The sequence below is a fragment of the Diadema antillarum genome, unplaced genomic scaffold, assembly GCF_040938485.1.
Source record: "Diadema antillarum isolate AM-2024a unplaced genomic scaffold, OU_Dant_1.0 seq00000386_RagTag, whole genome shotgun sequence".
Classification (NCBI taxonomy): domain Eukaryota; kingdom Metazoa; phylum Echinodermata; class Echinoidea; order Diadematoida; family Diadematidae; genus Diadema; species Diadema antillarum.
In genome coordinates this window covers 644979-663879 of record NW_027271384.1, presented here as the reverse complement: position 1 = coordinate 663879, position 18901 = coordinate 644979, and the positions used below count along the sequence as shown (strand labels likewise).

Here is an 18901-nt window from a genome sequence, read left to right as displayed (position 1 = left end):
CCTCTTGTTATATAGCTTGATATTGGAATGGCAAATCTGGAAGGAATTTAAAAAAAAAAAAAAAAATCAATGTAAGCATTGCCAATCTTGTCATCACGAAAGAAGGACTACATATAGTAACACTGTAAAGAAAGAAAATTTTTGAGGCATGGCACAACCTCTGAAAGATGTGCAGTGTTCACCCCAGATGGTGGGGGGTCTTAAACAGTCACGGCACAAAGGCACATAGCACGGGTCTGGGTTGAGTCTTGGGTAGGTTTGAGGTAAAGATCGTGCTAGCAGCATTGCGTGCTAGACAGCCTAGCGTGAGACTAGAATCCCTTCATCAGCATAAGTCTAGTACAACTCTTGGAGGTTTACGTTAGCACAACTCTTGGAGGTTGTGCTAGACTCGCACTTGATGAAGGGATTCTGAGCGTTCTCTGGGGTGAACACAGTACACACACTTCTGGTGACCCGCACTCTCTGTGGCGCAGTGCACATTGTGTATACATGTATGTGCACATGAAAAACTGCTGCCTCTCTCAAGGAGAAACGCCCAACCACTGACTTGTTTTGCTCTCTAAACTTTATGCCATTCATACCTTTCCTATGTCTCTAATATTATCCCCCAAAATTTAACTGATCTACTTCTCTGAGTACTCTCATCTCTTACAAAACATATAAAGGCATAAAAAACTTAAAGAGGAAATCTAGCCCAAATATAACTTAGTCTGATAAAAAAAGAGTAAAATCTTACAAGTTCAGAGGTTAAAATTTGACTGAAATCGGATGAAAAAAAGGGAAGTTATGACATCTTGAAGTTCTGCTAATTTCTGCAAAACAGTTCTTGTACAGTGGATATGAATATGCAAATGAGTAAGCCTACCATGTCATACCCTCAACATTTTCCATTGATCGTGTAAAAAAACTGACGAAAATTCAATGTTTCTGTCATTGAAGTCTGAAACATGACGTTATTTTAGGTTGAATAACTTCAGAATAGTGATCAGTTAGATATACCAGGATTTGATCTTTGGGCATAATTGTGTTTGAATGAAAAACTTGAAATTTCAAAATTTTATGTACATGTATAAACTATCTGGTAAGTTGTGAGGGAATGACATGCTCACTTTGCCATGAATTTGTATATTCATATTGACTGTTCAAGAACTGTTTCCCCGAAAAATAGCGAAACTTCTGTCATAACTTCCTTATTTTTCATCCGATTTCGATCAAATTTATACCATTGGACTCGTAATATTTTACTCTTTCTTATCAGACTAACTTATATTTGGACTGGATTTCCCCCTTTAATGGAACCTTTAATAGGCTGTAATGGTCACTATGGTTTATACCAAACTAGCACCTTACCTAGTAAAGTCTTTGGAGTGAATAGTTCTCTGGAGTAGGTCCCTTGTGCCGTCACTGATATTGAGGATGACGAGAACACCAGTCAGACACAGGAGGAGGCAAAAGAGGTATATGTACTTCCCCTGCTGCATGCTGTAAAATGTGAGAGGAAGACGCACAGAAACAAAGTACCAGTCATTGGCCAATGTAAACTATGATAAACGGTGAATAACTTACTTCTGGATGAAATTAAAGTCCGCAAACCAGGTGTGGGTATCCTCGTTAGCCTGGTAGATTTCGCTTTAATCCATTAGGAAAATGATGGGATGGGTAGTCATTCACAATGTTCTCCACTGTCTGATCAGGATTTACTTAATGATTATACTAGTAATGATAAAAATCTGCAAAACGAGCAGCAGGAGTCATGATAGTAATGTTAAAACTGTACAAAGAGAGTAGCAGCATTACCTTAAAAAGATAGACTTTCAAATGTTGGCACAAAATTAGGATGTCATATTCCATTAAAATTAATGGACCCACACCTGCCAATACATGTACCTACTGGTATTTAAAGCATTTGAAGAAATGCTGTCACAGTGTGTGAGGCAGTTTAAAGTAAATACAGGGTGTCCACAATACTAAATATTTCTTTACACTGTACATTGTACATCTGATGACTGGTGGCGGGGATTGATTTATCATCTGTGTTCCCCATTTTACACTACCTACAAGAGGTCCTGTAGAGTATCTGCATGTGATAACATTGGTTTATATTTTGGATATAAAATCTATCCTCCAGTGATTGAATGAAAGAGCTTCACGTGATTATACATATTTTCAGCTCTGTCAGAATACTGGCATACTTGACACTCCATGGCGTAATACTTGCAAAATGGCACCATATTTATGACAGCATTTTTCAAGTATTGGTGAAATGATGTCACAAATCAATTGTGACATCACACAGCAATTCTGACATCGTGCACTGCTTTGTATTGTCACTCTGTGAAATGTAACAATCTTTAACAAAGCAAATAGTGGCATCACATAGCAATGCTGACATCATGTGCTGCCTCGTACGGTCAGTGTAGGAACCCTCCACAACATTGCATCCCTCGACAACATTGCATCCACAGCACAACTTCTTGCCTCACATATTCCCCTTATGTTGCTTAGAATTTTGATCCAAAATACAAAATGAATATACTACTCTGCCTAATTTTGAGTTTCTGGTTAAAACTACAGGTCTTGGTGTCTCCACAGGGCAGCCCACAGTTTTAACCAGAAACTCTAAAAAACGATTATTCCGCTATTAAAACCCATTCCCCCTCCTTGCTTATGAGATCACTTAAATTTTGTAACTGAGAGCACCGGTACAGCTGTATGTTAATTAAGTGGGCTACTTCTGTGAAGAGACTATTTGAGAAGCTGAGAAATGCCATAAAGCTTTAAACTGCTATAACATAGTACATAAAATGAACAATGTATATTGTATGTCTACAGTGAACCAGGGAGGTGTTATAGATAGAGTAGAAACTAATTGATCTCTCATTTCAAGTCACGCGCGATATCGCCAAGATGGACAAGAGGTACCCAGGTGCTTTGACAAAAGTGAGCATTAGTAATCAAGGATTAGCACTCTCACAGTAGCAATCATGTGACTGGCAACTACAAATGTGTTTGCTTTGAGGTAGAGAAGTAAATCAAAAGCAGTGTTAAAATTACACTTTAAACTGCAAAAAGTAGAAAGCATGCTTTAGCTATTACTACTTTAAATATTTGAAAGCTCAAATATGCCAGATTAAAAGGTAAGAAATTAACATACATAGATGTGGGCATCATGGAAAGATATCAATTTTTTTTTCTTTTTTTACAGGGCCTACTGTAATCTTTAATTTCATTTCGAGAAAAACAAAAATGTACTTATAAGATGAGTTTCTCCTAATCTGTTCAATTTACAAATTCTAGTATAATCGTACTTTCTAGTACAATTGTACTTCATTCCAATTTTGTGTTCAAACGCTGCTTCTAACTCATTGAGAAGTAAAATTTTTTCATGGTCTCCGTATTTCGTCACGCATGACTTCAAAGTGAAGAGGAATGTTGGACTTCGCAATGTAATGCTATCGAACCCAAACATGTGTTTGCATGAATTACGAATAACTGTCAATCCTTTCTACTATATAGCAATTCCCTGAGTGTACAGTTTGTACATACTTCACAATATTTTCTTCCCCTTACAGCACAAATGGGGTATGTATTGATCATGGTTTTAATAGGTCAATGAATTTTCCAAACTTAATCACCTTCACAGAGACGCTCTCTATTTGACTGTTTGGTGAACAACATACGTGTATGCAACAAAAATACACAGGAATCTTGTCATTAGGAACACTGATACAATAAACTCTCATTACAAGTATGACACAGTAATTTCTCTTGCCCAAGAATGCAAACTTCTTTTAGTATTTCACTGTTTTACTTTTGTTATATAAGAAAATTTTGATATTATGCAACAAGAACAAGGCCAGTTCATTGCTGGTCCCAAAGAGTTTCTTATGACGAGAGTCCACTGTCTGCAGCCTTCCACAACACATGGTCAAGACAGAACCCAGCTAGGAGATAAACCAACTACCACTTGTACTACAGCACAAATTTGGCAAATAATACATCCCATACTACGAAATGGTAACCTGAAATTCAGACAGGAGGGAGATGAAGCTGCCAACTGGACCAATCATGTCATACTGTACAGCACGGCATACCTCAATCGGTTCACCAAATTGCGGTCGATTCCAAATCCACACATGATATGCATGAGCAGGACAGGTCATTCAAACACAATATAATGGTACAATAGTTTGCATTGTGCTTGACAAAGAGCCAGTTGCTGTTCAGAAAACTCAAAACTGTGAATTGACGACAATAATGACCACAGTCGAACCGTGATAATCCTCCCTTCACGACCAATCAATATCCTGGGTTAGTAATCATCAAATATTAGAATAACTATCTCCCATTGGGCTCAGCTGTGCAAACATTTACTCAAGTTTTGAAATGCCACTGAAATGTCAATACAGTGGAAACTCGACATAACGAGATGGTCGGGACCGAGTCATTTTCCTCGTTATAGCCGATATCTCGTTATATCAGTAGGCATAAAAGAAGGCATAACATAAAGACACTGATTTACACACGTGGGACTACCCATCATATTTCAATCAATACCGATAACTTGGTATTGTGTGTGAGGGAATTACTCACCTTTATGGGTAAGAAGATGTTTTTTCGCCAAGGAAATCCCATATCAAGATTTCTTATTAATTGTAGATGTTTGAATTTGTAAATTTACATAGCTTGCGATTGTATCAAGATCGTTTGTGGATTGGTATGTGGTTATCGTATGGGTTTGTGTTGTGTGGAAAGCTTGAATATGTGACACATTCTGTATGTACATTATGACTGCGTGTGTGTGTGTGTGTGTGTCTGAGGATGGGGAATTCCCTACGTAGAAAGCCAATCACAGCATCAGATTGCCTCACACCTACTAAACGTCATGATGATGTCATGTATACATATGGCCGTCCCACCACATTTTCTGCATGTATAACTGTGCGCGCACACACACACATACACGTACAACATGCAGTGCTAGCTGGAGTGCACTGAAGAAAATTATTATGTGTGTACAAGACAGTTTTTGGCGCATCAAGCTTTACAATCTCGGAAGATGATTCAAGCACAGGCGAAGTAAAGCTTTACAGAAGGCATTTTGCTTTACCTCGCTATAGCAGGTTTGATCGATTATGTTTTTCTTTGTTTGGAAGTCACAAAATTTATCTCGTTATAGCAGTTATTTCGTTATAGCCGATCTCGCTATAAGAGTAGCATTTTACATAGACTTGTGTGGAAGGAAATTTGGGACCGGGAAAATTTCCTCGTTATAACTGATATCTCGTTATAGCAGTGTTCGTTATACCGAGTTTCCCCTGTACAATGAACATCAGGCACATCCATACTTTACCCCCATGCCAGCAGAAAAGTTGACGATCACTACTTGACAAATCAACAACTTCTCAACAACTGTTCATTTCAGTTTTAGTATGATCTAATGTTGTTTCTCAAACAGCTACATGTATTCGAGGCAAAAAGCATTAAAGGGATCGTATAGTTTTGGTTGAGACCTAATTTCAGGTTTCTAACATTTTTAGTGCGATAATGAGAAATCTCTTATGAAATATGAAAGAGCATGTTATTCTATGAGGAATTAACGTTTATTTTGATGAAAATTGGTTTTGAAATGGCTGAGATATCCAAAAAAAGAGCGATTCTAATAAAGTGTGGGACCCACACTTTATCATGATCGCTTTGTTTTACTTTGTTTTGGGATGTTTCAGTCATTCCAAACCCGATTTCCATCAAGTTAACTTTGAATTCCTCTTAAAATGGTATGCTCTGTACTATATCATAAGTGTTTTCTTGGCATCTCGCTAAAAGTTAAAAGCCCAATTCTCATCTCCATCAATACTGTACTATCCCTTTAAACTGCACTTTGCTGAATTAATGCACAAGCCAAAACTGAACTTCCAATTCTGAACAGCTGAAAGCTTAATGCTCTTCACCACATGAACCAAAATGACCTTCCATCTCAGTCTCTCTTGCTCTGTTGAAATCAGTTGATACAGTATGAGTCTCAAGCCTCTACTCATAAGAGGAAGACAAAAGAATAAAGAAATAAAAAATGCAGCAATGCATGGCAAATATTTGAAATACTGTGGTATTCAGGGTGGTAACTCAAACTTCTGAAGCACGAATGAATAGGCATGTGAGCTTGAATGTGACTTGTGTCACCAAATATCCCCCACTGCACTGTGGTGTATTTCTCACGTGTCCTGGTCATAATACAATGGTTTGTACTTCGCATCTTCTCCCTGTAGGAGATATGCTGTCTGCGCAGTGATTACCTAAGTGAGGTGCACTTTCAGGCCAGAAATACCTCGGTATTTTGTGAATGACAATGGTCCCAACTGAAATACTGTTGTATCTATTACTGTGGTATTTAGCCTATGAGAACAGTGTCAACAAATTGTCATAGTACCATATCGCAGTAACTCTAAATGTGAATGCACAGGCTACAGAGTATAAGTGCCTTGCCTGAGGGCAAAACTGCTGCTGCCAGGTGATATGAACCATGGACCTCAGGTACAAGAGTCTAGGGTCCTATCCACTGAGCCACAATGGTTTGCTGTGGGTGTCCTATTTTATTCAGTTGTATTTTCTAAACTGACACCCTCACTGAACAGAAAAATAGTAGAGCACAGATGTTTTGGTTCACATACATGGGTAAAGTAAACTGCATAATTTGCCATTATTATGGCACCTTCCCCGGACAGCTTTATACAGGATGTACTTTCACAGACAAGGATATTCCACAATGCCAAAGGGGTCAAAGCCTGTTAGTTTTCTTAAGGCCACCACACACTATATAACTTTTGGTCGCACAACTGACAGACTTTGGATCTGAAATTTATAAGCAAGCGTATTCATTCTGAGGCTGTTGTTATTCATTTCAGATCAAAAGTTGTCATGCAGGCGTACAATGAAAGTTGTAGAGTGTGCAGTGGCCTTTAGTCTCAAATAATGATGGCGCTACATTTGATTTGAATTTCAAGTCTTATCAAAGACATCATTATCCAAACCTCTCTGATACCCAAGCACTATCATGCAGGTGAGATGAACCCTTTGCCTTCAGGAATCTGCTTGGTCATGCACAATGTTGATGAGAATATCTGAACCTAGCAGGGAAGTGGTTAAACATCCTGCTGCAAAAATATCAAAATACTTTGGTGAAAAGCAATGCTTTGCAGTATGACCTGGTTTTGTTTGTGGTACTTTTCACTCTAAACTTTAAATATCACAGGAGTTGAACCCTCTCAAACTTGAATACTAGAGAGACTAATTAGGTCAAGTAAACACTTTAATCAATATTTTATAACCTGTCCCTCTTTCATAGTGCTGGAATTATTGGAGTATACACTGCTTTCCATTGTATTGTCTTCCACATCTACTGTGGAGAACTATTTACTTTTCGTTTCCATCAAGACTTTAATGGATTTGCTGATAGTTGTTTTTTTGCACTGCATTCGAATTGATGAAGTAAGTCACATTGTAAACTACCACAAAAGTAAATAGTCTCCTACTGATTGTTGGTTGACCTTACCCGAGTACACAGAAATATGATTTATTGGTGAACATATGGGCATGTTTTTGAAGACAAAGTCAAATACATAACGGAGGAACGTGCATGAAAAGCAGATCCATTAAATAAATCTTCAGGCCTACAAATGGCCTTGCTGACATATGTAAATATCATGAGGTAAAATCTCACCACTTCATGTTGAGATACATGTGAGGCTGACAGTATTATCCACACTGAGGACAGTCACATTGTCTCAACCTGACTCTCTTGTAAAAAAAAAAAGAAAAAAAAAATAGGGATGATCTGACAACAAAGTATGTACATCTGTTATCCTCACTGACCACATATTATGACAAATTTGAATTGACGTCAAGCCTATTGGAGAATGAGCCATATCTGCATCTCTCTCATCTATAGGGGCTTTAATCTTAATCCCTTGGTTATTATCAGTCAGCAGTTTAATAACCTACCCTTTCTCCCACCATCCAATGAAAATGGCCTGCTTGATAGCTGGCCTAATGATGACACATTGTGACAATGGGAGGCTATCAGGGTTGGGGGTAAAAGATGAGAGGGATGATTTGCTTGTCTGTACTAAAATTGGACTGCACCTGCGTCTAGCTCCAGACAAAATTCAAACATTTTAAACTCGATTGAAAATTGAAAAGACGGCAGCGTGCTGTGACTTTACCAATGGGACCACACTTTCGGGGGGGCCTGGTCGCACATTGGGAGGAAGGAAGCTGCCTCGCTCAATCATGCTGCCCCTTTCACACTGTCAATCTAATGCGATTGTGGAACACGTTTAACCTGCAGTGTCAAATATACTGCTTAGCATTTCACACAGCAGTACATGTATACCACAACCCAACACATAATTGCAGTTGTCATAGTAACGGTAGGTACCAGCCATTCATCTATGCTTTAAAGCAAATTTGCAATGCTACAACGTGTTAACCTGCAATTTGTAAACATGTAACTTGGGGAAGACCTGCGAGCTAATATAAAGGGAAGACTTAGAACTATTTATCTGTGTTTATTTATCTATTCATTTATTTTTGCTGAAAATACATGTATCACAAACAAGTGACATATGTATCTACAACAATATCTACAACATTTTCTGTCCAGTCGGGTACATGATAGTCCTAAAACCACGAGTAGCGCCTGTCAGCAAATATGTACACTGAAACATACTGTATGCTCATCGGTAACGGTCAACCCTAGTCGAGATTCTTCGGCTGTGTGTGTACCACTAGTCTACATAGAGAGATCAGTGATGAAGCTGTCCACAATTCATTATGAGGATTCTCAATTTGATCTGAGGCAGGTCAGCCTTCCCACTCCATGGTATGCCATGCTACTGGGTCCTCAACACAAGTAAAAGTGTCTCAGTATGCACGTATAGTAGGTATTACATACATGTAGCTATAAGTACTGTAAAAGTGGAATTTTTTGCATGGGCAACCTTTCCCGCTCTGCTGAGTAAGATGAATTTCGTGTGTTTTCATTTTTCGCAGAATCAAAACAGATGGTGTTACATACAAGTACAACAAGTAAATAACATTTGCATGCTTTCATTTTTGTGCTAGCTCCTGGGCTTCATTTCATAAAAGATGTTAAGATGGCAACTCTTGCTGGATTGGCAACTTCCCTTAGCAACAGCCAATCAGGAATTTGGATTCTTGTCATTACCATGACAATTGCCATTCCAGCAAGAGTTGCTTTCATATCACCTTTGTACGGAATAGTGTCCTGGTTGTGCAAATTTGCACAAAATTTCCCCTTTTACAGTATCAGGCATTTCGTGCGTGGTGGTTGCGACTGAGTGCATAATATAGGCTTTTGGGATCAATAAGTTGATACTTTGCACGATTGAATCAAGTCAGCCCTGTAAAAGATCGTACCAATGCTGACCTTTTGTGGAGTAGGTGTAGGATTTTGTTTAAGATCAAATATTAATAAGGTGTGATAATTACATTTTTGAGCAGTGTATCTGTCACACAGCTAAAACAAAGTCCTCGCCTGGCGGTACCCTTCAATTAACTGGTATGCATCATATACAGTAGTGCATACGCCATAAATTTAGCAAGCCAAAATTTTTGCGAATAAGGACTTCCCGACATATAATAGCAAGTGGTTAAATTCTTGAGCATACATACATGTAGGTATCGCAATGGATGAAGAAAAATACACGTACACATGTTTCATAATCCCCATGTCGAGATCAGAGTCAATATTTTTGCATGTTATCAAATTCGCATAGCACCCAACTCATGAAATTCATGAAAATAAAAAACTTATGAACTACATGGCATAACAGTAATACTTGTATACACCTCTCTCTGAACTGGGGCAAAGATGACATGGTATAATGATAGGATGTATTGTACATAATACTATCTTACAGTGACTTGTGTTTCAGTTGTATCAGACTGCAAGCATATCATTTGGTATTAAACCCAGGCCACAAAACATTAATTTTATGCATGTTTATTACATAACTAACATAATCTGCAAGTATTTCAGTTAGTTTTGTGGCAACTTTGATTATTTTATGAAACTAAACAGGCATAGCAGCAGAATGCTCTAATACTTTATTTCACTATTTAAGTTACTTGTGTGTATTGTTTATCGATACAAAAATCATGTAGAAATAAAACACACAAACATTCAAACAATAATCCCAAGGCAGTTTATGGACTGGAAGTAGAATAGAGTATTTGTTGTACACGACAAATCCATCACAAGTGACTGCAGAACAAATGATTCACACCAGTCTCAAGGACTGATTTTCTAATGCTTGGTTTGGCATGTCTTCTGCTATATACACCTCTCAAATTACAAAGTTGGATGATTACTCAAGGATGATAAACACTCATTCATTTCAATGACGCTTGCTCTTTGTGCAGGAAGCAATTTTATCTGGGGACTTACATAGAGCAAATCTGAAAAATGCCTTACTCAGTAGAATCCAAACAAATGTTTACAAGGTATTACTTAGAACTCAATATACCATAGCTAAGTGTATTGTGATACTGTACATATATATGTACATTCCAAGGTGTTATCTTTGAAAATTTTGCAGGCCACCCACCTGTATTTCAACAATCAACAACTTGCCAAAATACTGCCTCATGTGACAAAAATACACCATGCCACATCTCTAAGGTAGAATTGTTTCTTCTTCTTTTTTCTTTTTTTGCTTAAAAACAAGAATAATACTTATTTCTCACTTACAGTAGTCCCTGTGCTTCTTGACTGCACACTCAATCACTCACAGCAATTATTAAAGTATAGATTCCAGAAATGATGTGTATCAGTATGTATGATCATGTGCATGACATAGAGTATGGTGTAAGCAGGGTCATTCATAAGAAACTGACACAAGAATGTTTATAGGGCCTAAATGTATTAGTGTTAGAACAATCTTCCTCCAGCCAGTAATTACTCAGTAATGGCTCAGGTCAAATCAAAACTTGCAATCCTTTAGAAACAAGTATGTTGCACCTGCATAGATTGTAGTTTGATTGTTCAAGCTCTTTATTGCAAACAATTTTGCAGTCTCCTGGCATTCTGAGCTGCCAATCAAACCTTTCTTAACTAAAATGCATATTGTATGGCTCATTCAATGGATAATATCTGAAACACTCTCAAGGCTAAATGACATCAGTCAACCAATTTTTACCATTTATAAACATTACCTGTTAATCTGTTTTTGTTTGTTTGCTTGTTTTTATTTTTTACCACTGTCACCTCTGAAAACTCTGAACAATGAAACTTTTAACTTGTGAGATCATTACCACCATTCATGATTTTAGTACTTTTTCATGTTTTTTTTTTTTGTCATAGAAATGTTTCTCTCGCATCTGCATCATTATAATCACCTTGTGTTGAAGGATACAGTGTACATTGTATCTCTGCTCTTGGTACCGTAAAGTTCCGTGTATAAGACGCACTATTTTTTCGTCAGAAAACATTGAAAATCGGGGGTGCGTCGTATACACGGGTACAGTCGAATCACGGAAAAAAATCTGTCATGTACACCCAAGTTTACAGGGCCAACTTGGGGCCATGTATGCCCATCGACGTTTGGAAGGTAAGTAATCACTAAAACTTACGGATAAATGAGCGATCTTTCAATCTGGACACACACAAAAGCTGCAAATACGAGATAAACTTACATCGGCCTTGTGTGCAGTAACGATTACCTGGCCATAGACAGCAGCTGTAACAGCACTGCTGTATGCTACCGATGTCAGTTTACCAAGCTACCAACAGCCAACCTAGTCGCTGGAATACGCGATGTACAGGTATCATTACTAAATTACCGATACCGTAAAACTTATCAATGTACTAGTACCAATATGGCCATAGACAAAAGCTGTAAAATACGGAGTAGGATCGACACTATGTCACCGTAAATATGAACGATGTGTGAAGCATGCATGCATATCCATGTCATTCGTTTGCTCTTCATCATTTCACGAGGCCAACTAGGATAGCATAGCTGGCTACACTGCACTGTAGCTAGCAAGCCTTTTGCAAAGGCAGCAGCTGCAGAGAGGCTCTTCTGCAATGGACTTGCGTGCACACAGCGATCGCATCGGAGAGCGCTTGCCCGTTGCGCGCTGTGTGTGCAAGTCCATTGCTCTCTGTGTGCGTATGCTGAAATTATAGCGAGCTGCCTTTTTTGCAAAAGGCTAGCACTGTGCATACAAGCATAGTACAAGAGACACACATGTTACTGGCAAACAACAGTGAGTGTAATTACCGTACGCACCGTACGTCTCGCCGTACGATCCCTCTGCTACACTTGCTGATGTTTTTCTTATTTTTCGTAATGAACCTTCCAGTCTGACATGCGTCAATATGCGAGACACCCTTTGCTATGTATGACAGCAAAGATCGTACTGTACACTCATGAGTACGATATGCATGACACATGTACCACGATTGAAAGGCAAAACAATAGCAAGTGAGTACCGAGACAAGTCTCGCATTTTGCGTCTTCCATATTTTGCCAATGTGATCCGATGAATACCGTTAAAAGAAAGTATAAAAGGAAACGAAAAAAAGAGAAAGTACATGCTGCATTCTAGGGAAATTTTGAGCTGAAATAATATGTATGACACACGCAATATTTGCGAGGAAATTTTCATGTTTTTTAATTTTTTATTTTAGGTCCGAAAGTAGTGGTGCGTCTTATACATGGGTGCGTCTTATACACGGAACTTTACGGTACTTGGTAATCATCTCTATGCAATTGGATTATACAGCTGGAGGCCTACATGTTTACTATGGTCTTTCACAAACAAAAGTTCCACTGTGTTTTTCTTGCTTTCACTTGCTTTGTTACCACAAGTTATCCACATACTTCAATTGTAAAGTATGGATAATTTATGTTTCTCTGTTTATCATTCAGTCTAGACCATTGTTGCAAATGTTGATTTTTTTTTTAAGTATGAGAAACATTAAGTTAAAGTGAATGAACTGAATGAGTCTGTGACTTGCATATAACTGTTCAATTTCAGGAACAATTAGTGGCTATGAATACAAAGAATGACTTTACAGCTAGCGGAACTAAAGCTTCTACCTAAGTATACATGTTGTACATGTTTGTTAGTCATGAAGAATGATGGCTTTCCCATACTCTCCTTACAGGATAATGTGTCATTAGTGCTACTGGGTTACGCATGAAGTCATCTTGGCATAATTACGTGGGAGACAGCATGAGATTATGTATGATTCAGTTGAACACAGAGCAAGAGTGATACTTTGGGTGAGACGAATACGGGTATGTGGCACAATTGACTTGCTGACTGTTGGTACTATAGCAGGCTATCAGACAGCTGTCTACCGTGCAAAGTCCCTTGCCACTGCTTTTAACTGATTAAATTTGACAATCATGATTTCATTTCTCATGTTTTGGGTGTTTATGTGTTGTTGTTGTTGTTGTTGTTGTTGTTTTGACAAGCTATATGGGCATGACATGTATGTTTACATAAAAGAGATCAAAAGACAAAAAGACTGTACTGGAAAGGTGGTCATGATTTTGTGTGGCTGCTACATTGTATTGGCAGTTTTACTCAATTAAGATTGGTTTATCCTGAAGATATTATGAGAAAGATACATGTACTCATACGGTTATTTTCATATTGATCCATATGGAATCTTTCCTTGGCCATATATGGCATGTGTAGGTCAGCTTTGTTTACTAGTGCAAATAGCCAAGCCAAGCCAAGCATAGCCACCACAAGCCTCAACAAAATAATGCTGGCCATTTGGGTAAGGAGGGTTTCGGGTCATGCACTGTCCTGCACATGTTGGTAAAATGCATGCACAATTTTGGTCCAAAGATGATTTCACCCAAGGTGCCTTGATTAAAGCAACTTGAACCCTACATCGAAGTACACAAAAAGGGGGGGGGGGGGGGGTTCACAGGGCAGTTTGGGATTTGGATTTGGATCCCAATCCAAGTCCAAATTCATGAGCTGTAGTTTCAATGCTTTCATTAATTTAAAAAAAAAAATCCCTTGAAAGTAAATCCCCCTATGACTTTATGTCATCAACACATCAACACTACAAACTACCAGATATACCCCTACAGGGAACATTCACTGCCATTGTATATGATTGATATTTATACCGAGAGGTTGAAGTGAAATGCCATTCCATGCATAAGTTGACTCTTATAAAAAGAGTCAAATCAAAACATACACAGCAGGCATTTCATTAAACTTTGTACGCGAGAAAGCAATATTGTATCATTAAGTTTCAAATTACCTGATACTTGATGCACACAGAAATATTCATCACACTTACTTTATGTACAGATTAAACAAGGTACTTTATGTACAGATTAAACAAGGTAATGATATTACTGATTCACAAGACGAAGTCATAAATTGACCTGCATATAAATCTTCACTTTTAAAAATGACATGTTGTTGGTTTGTTTTTTCCAATAAAATCCAATGGAATGAACCATATTCACTGCAGAAATGATTGCAGAGTTGTAACAGCTCAGAAAGTCTATTCCATCCACCATGAACATAATAAGTTCTGGTAATATAGGGCTGTATTTTATTCACAAACCACATACTCATGTTGATATGAGGTGATGATGTCATCTCCACACATACAGGTATGATTGTGATAGATAGGATTTGTTTCACAAAAGCATGCGAAATCCGGAATCCTTTAGATTTTATGATTTCACTGTTAGTTTAAAGTCAGCTCATTACAGAAACTGTATCACATTGTTTGCTTGATAATGATTTTACACCATTTCTTCAAACTTGAACATAGAGTGAGTATTCCCTTTAACAACATAATCTTGCGTTGAACCAGTAATTCATGTTTAATCCCTGCGTGTATACTTTTCGTCCCCCCTCCCCCCTTCTTGTTTCTGTTTTTGTTGTCTTCGACTGATTTCCTGCAAAATTATCCGCCGACTGACACAGATCCTGTTTGGTATGGGAAGCAAAGAAAACAACTACAAGTGCATTCCCTACAGAGCAAATATTTTCTGGTTTCAGCATCCTGTTCCACAGTCCACTTGAACCACACACTCCCTATTAAGTTTCTACATTGTGTACATGAGTACGCTGTATACTGTGTTAGTCGCAAGCATACCGTGTAATATGGGAGCCTACAGGCTTTGGTGTACGCATCAATCTGACTGCATACTCAAAAGGAGTGTTGGCAGGCAATTTTCATGGCCTCTTGGAAAAGAATGGTAGAAATTTTATGGTGATTATGCTTATAAATGAAGTGAACACTCTACTACTGTAAAAGTGGAAATTTTCACGGTGTTGAAATTTTCGCGCATTTCGCGCAACCCGAAACTAGCGCGAAAATAAAAGCATGCGAATATTTTTGCTTGCCATATGTTCCTGTGCGTGATGTCTTGATTCCGCGAAATTAAAAACATGCGAAACTCTTCCTATCCGGCCAAGCGCGAAAAATTAGTCGCGCGAAAATATCCACTTTTACAGTATCTGTAACTGTAAATTGTGAAAAAGATGTGATATACAAACTATTGTACATTTAATAGCTTGTTTTATAGCAGAAGACAGGAAGCAATAAGATATCAATATCAATGTCAATATCAATATCAATATCAATATCAATATCAATATCAATATCAATATCAATATCAATATCAACATCAATATATTATGACATGATAGGTGACTGATGTTACACCACAATTCCTAAAATGCTAGAATACTAGTGCAGTGAAAGAAAGCATTCTGTTGAGTCTGTACTCACTGAAGTCGAGTGCACTGGACGCTGGACCATTACATAATGTACATCTGCAATTGTGCGTATTCTTTATTTTGTTTATAATTTAAGATACTTACAATGTAAGTGGTCACTTTTTTTCTCCCTCTCTTGGAGGTTGGGAAAAGGAAAGACTAACCTGATGTATGACAGGCTGTGTGATGGAGATTTTTCTGTAGAAGTTGGACATTAGTGGCATTCCTTAACTAGAAAAGCACTTGCAGAGCACAGACCTCCGCCAAGTCAGCAACTCATTTCCATCCTTACATGCATGCAATTTCCAAAAATACATCGAGTGTCAGAAGCCTTTTGTTTACCTCATTGCACGGCAACTTATTGCCCGAGCAGAGAGCGCGCTTTAATAGTGCATGTATGTAAACCTCCAGTACGCGCAGCTTGAACCCCAAGTTTGTTGGCCTTATATGCCAAAAGATTAAAAAATCCTTCCAAAATGCATAAAAATTCTTGGATCACTATCAAAGTTGAATGAGGTGTTCGTGTCAATATCGACTTTTATGCAAGTTTCATCTTAATAGTCCCTACACAACTTTTTGTCATTTTGCAAACAGACAAACCAACGCCGATGATCACTTAACCTCCTCCTTCCTTGGCAGAGGTAATAAAACAGACAAAGTTGCTTCTCATGCAACATTGACAGTCATCTGACCCAAATAAGGCTGTAAGGCTGATAAACAGCTGACAGCAAAACATGTCAAATTGCTGCCACCATGAAATTTGTTTTCATATCCATGGATATTGAAGTCACACCATCCAATGATACAACATTGTACCTACAGAAATGTGATACAGATGATGTACTCATGATATTACTACCGTACTTGTTTCCAGACAACTCTGCCTTTATCATCTCCACAGAAATGCATTTTCTGGCTCAAATGCATTTGCCATCACACTTTTTCAGTATTTGAGAAAGGAATTTCCAACCCCATGATCAAAACAGCTTTGCATTTTCAACTGTCCAAATCTCCCCCCTAATGTTATGTTGTTTGAAAATCTTAATTATACGCCAGAAATAAGTTGATAAATGGTGCATCCCTGGCATACTTTAATTAGATTATAATGACCTTTTCCTGTGTGATACCATGCATACCATTAGTTAGACATGCTATGCACTGACATTTGCTGGTATCCATCCAAACAGATTCTTCCATTTTTATTTCTGGGAAGTAAAGCACATTTGTACATTGTATCATAATACAGTACATGTACCAGTAAAAATATCGTGGCAGCACTGCCCTTGTCATTTGTTTACGATGATGTCGACTCTCCATTCTGATTTTAAAGGCATTATACCAGAGTTGAGCTCACTGGTCAATTACATACATTCATTAACAATGCAGCAGGATCAACATACAAATGTACTAATGATCTTCATCACTCAGTAAACCTCTGATATCTTGTACCATGCAAATATTGTTGAATGCCAAATGATTACCTTTGTGATGACTATTTGCTGTAGTTAATGTTTATAGTTTCTTTTTCTGTTTAAAAAAAAAAACCCACCAAAAGAGTTGTTTTTGTTTGTAACACACATTACAATCAGAAATGAATTGGGGGGGGGGGGGGCAGATTAGCCACGCAGTGACTATTTCCACCAGCCCTTCACCATGTGCATCATTCATAGTCACTGTTTTTTTTTTTTCACCCTACTTTTTTGTAATTTACCTCATTATAAAAAGAATCTCTACTTTGATGTCACACGATACATGGTTTGTGGTACCAAACCGTTCGATGCATAAACAAGTAAATTGATTATTGACGGTATATGTTTGTACTCACTATTACGCTTTGTTTTGGTTTTTACATGGGCTGTCACTAACTACAAGACTAAGTATACCACACAACAGGAAGCTGCATAGCATTGTCTCGCAGTGCCAGCAAAGGCGCTACTTCAAACCAAAGGCCAATGCCCTGGACCCCAAACTAAAAGTAATACCCTGCCTCTTCTAATTTCTCTACCATCCTAATGCAGGCAAGAGTGATGATTACTGACGCTACATCTACCCTGCGAAGACATGCATGATTTATACCGTAGGACCCCAGACACGCTAAATGAGGATACGGGGGCTTTATTTGTGCACAACTGTGCAGGTCATGTGGGCGTCGAGGTAGCTGGTTGTAGTCCCCTTCTTTTGTGCACTAATGACAATATGGCAAGTCTGAATGAATTGTGGAAAGGTGGACGATCTTAAATATTGTCCCGTTTCAGGCACAGCTCTTTTTATCTGGCCTATCGGTGCATGACAACATCGTTGAATTTCACTGATGCATTTTAACTGCCCGTGCATGCAAGGCTGACGCTGACCTGTTCACACAAACTTACCAGTTGGTGCAGAATGCCATGGTGTGCGGTGGGGGATGGAAAAGGAGGCTTTTTTCACAATTTTATCCCTCCTTTACGCAGGATGGAGATGACCGGAGGGTGGGATGAGGTGGGTGTTCCAACAAGACAAGAAGAGATGAGAGCCCGAGAAACGGAGGGATTTGCGCTGTCCCCCTTTTCCTAGAGGCGCTCCATACGATTGCCGTCTCCGTGGCGATGGTTTGAATGGCTCCCTGTCCTCGTACTCATGCAAGCACTTTACTCTCACTGCACGTGCGGATGGGGCCCGTTCACAGTGCGGTTCCCACGGGGGTTGCTAACGTGTCGGCAGGCTAGCACCTCAAGTCATAATTTTATCCATCCCCCCTCCGCTCTGCTCAGTAGTGTTGTGACTCGGTCTACTGTCTCTGCTTACATACAGGGAAGGAGGGCTGCAGCAGAGAGAGAGAAGGAGAGAAGGGGGAGGAAAAAAATAAAGACATACATGTTTGACCACAGAATGTGAGGATATTACCAAGCGGGGCAGTCAGGCTAAGGCACTACAAAAAGAGGATTGATGAAGGAATATAAACAGACATGATCTCGACAGCTGTATTTGTATTGCAGGGCCTAGTGACTGTAGTGAGGAATATTTATTACAACGGATGAAGTGCCCTCTGTGTTCAGGTTGACATACATGTACATTCAGATAACACAGTGCTCAGCAAAATTTTGAATACAGATTGGAGATTGGACAG

At 38.6% G+C, this 18901-nt stretch overlaps 1 long non-coding RNA gene across 1 annotated transcript; it reads right to left on the bottom strand.

The window, feature by feature from the left end:
• Positions 1–10: 10 nt before the first annotated feature.
• Positions 11–18183, bottom strand: LOC139731899 (uncharacterized). Its single transcript, XR_011710992.1, has 3 exons — positions 18165–18183; positions 1354–1485; positions 11–36 (listed from the first exon to the last, which is right to left on the bottom strand). It is a non-coding gene; the product is annotated as an uncharacterized lncRNA (long non-coding RNA).
• Between the last annotated feature and the right edge of the window lie 718 nt (positions 18184–18901).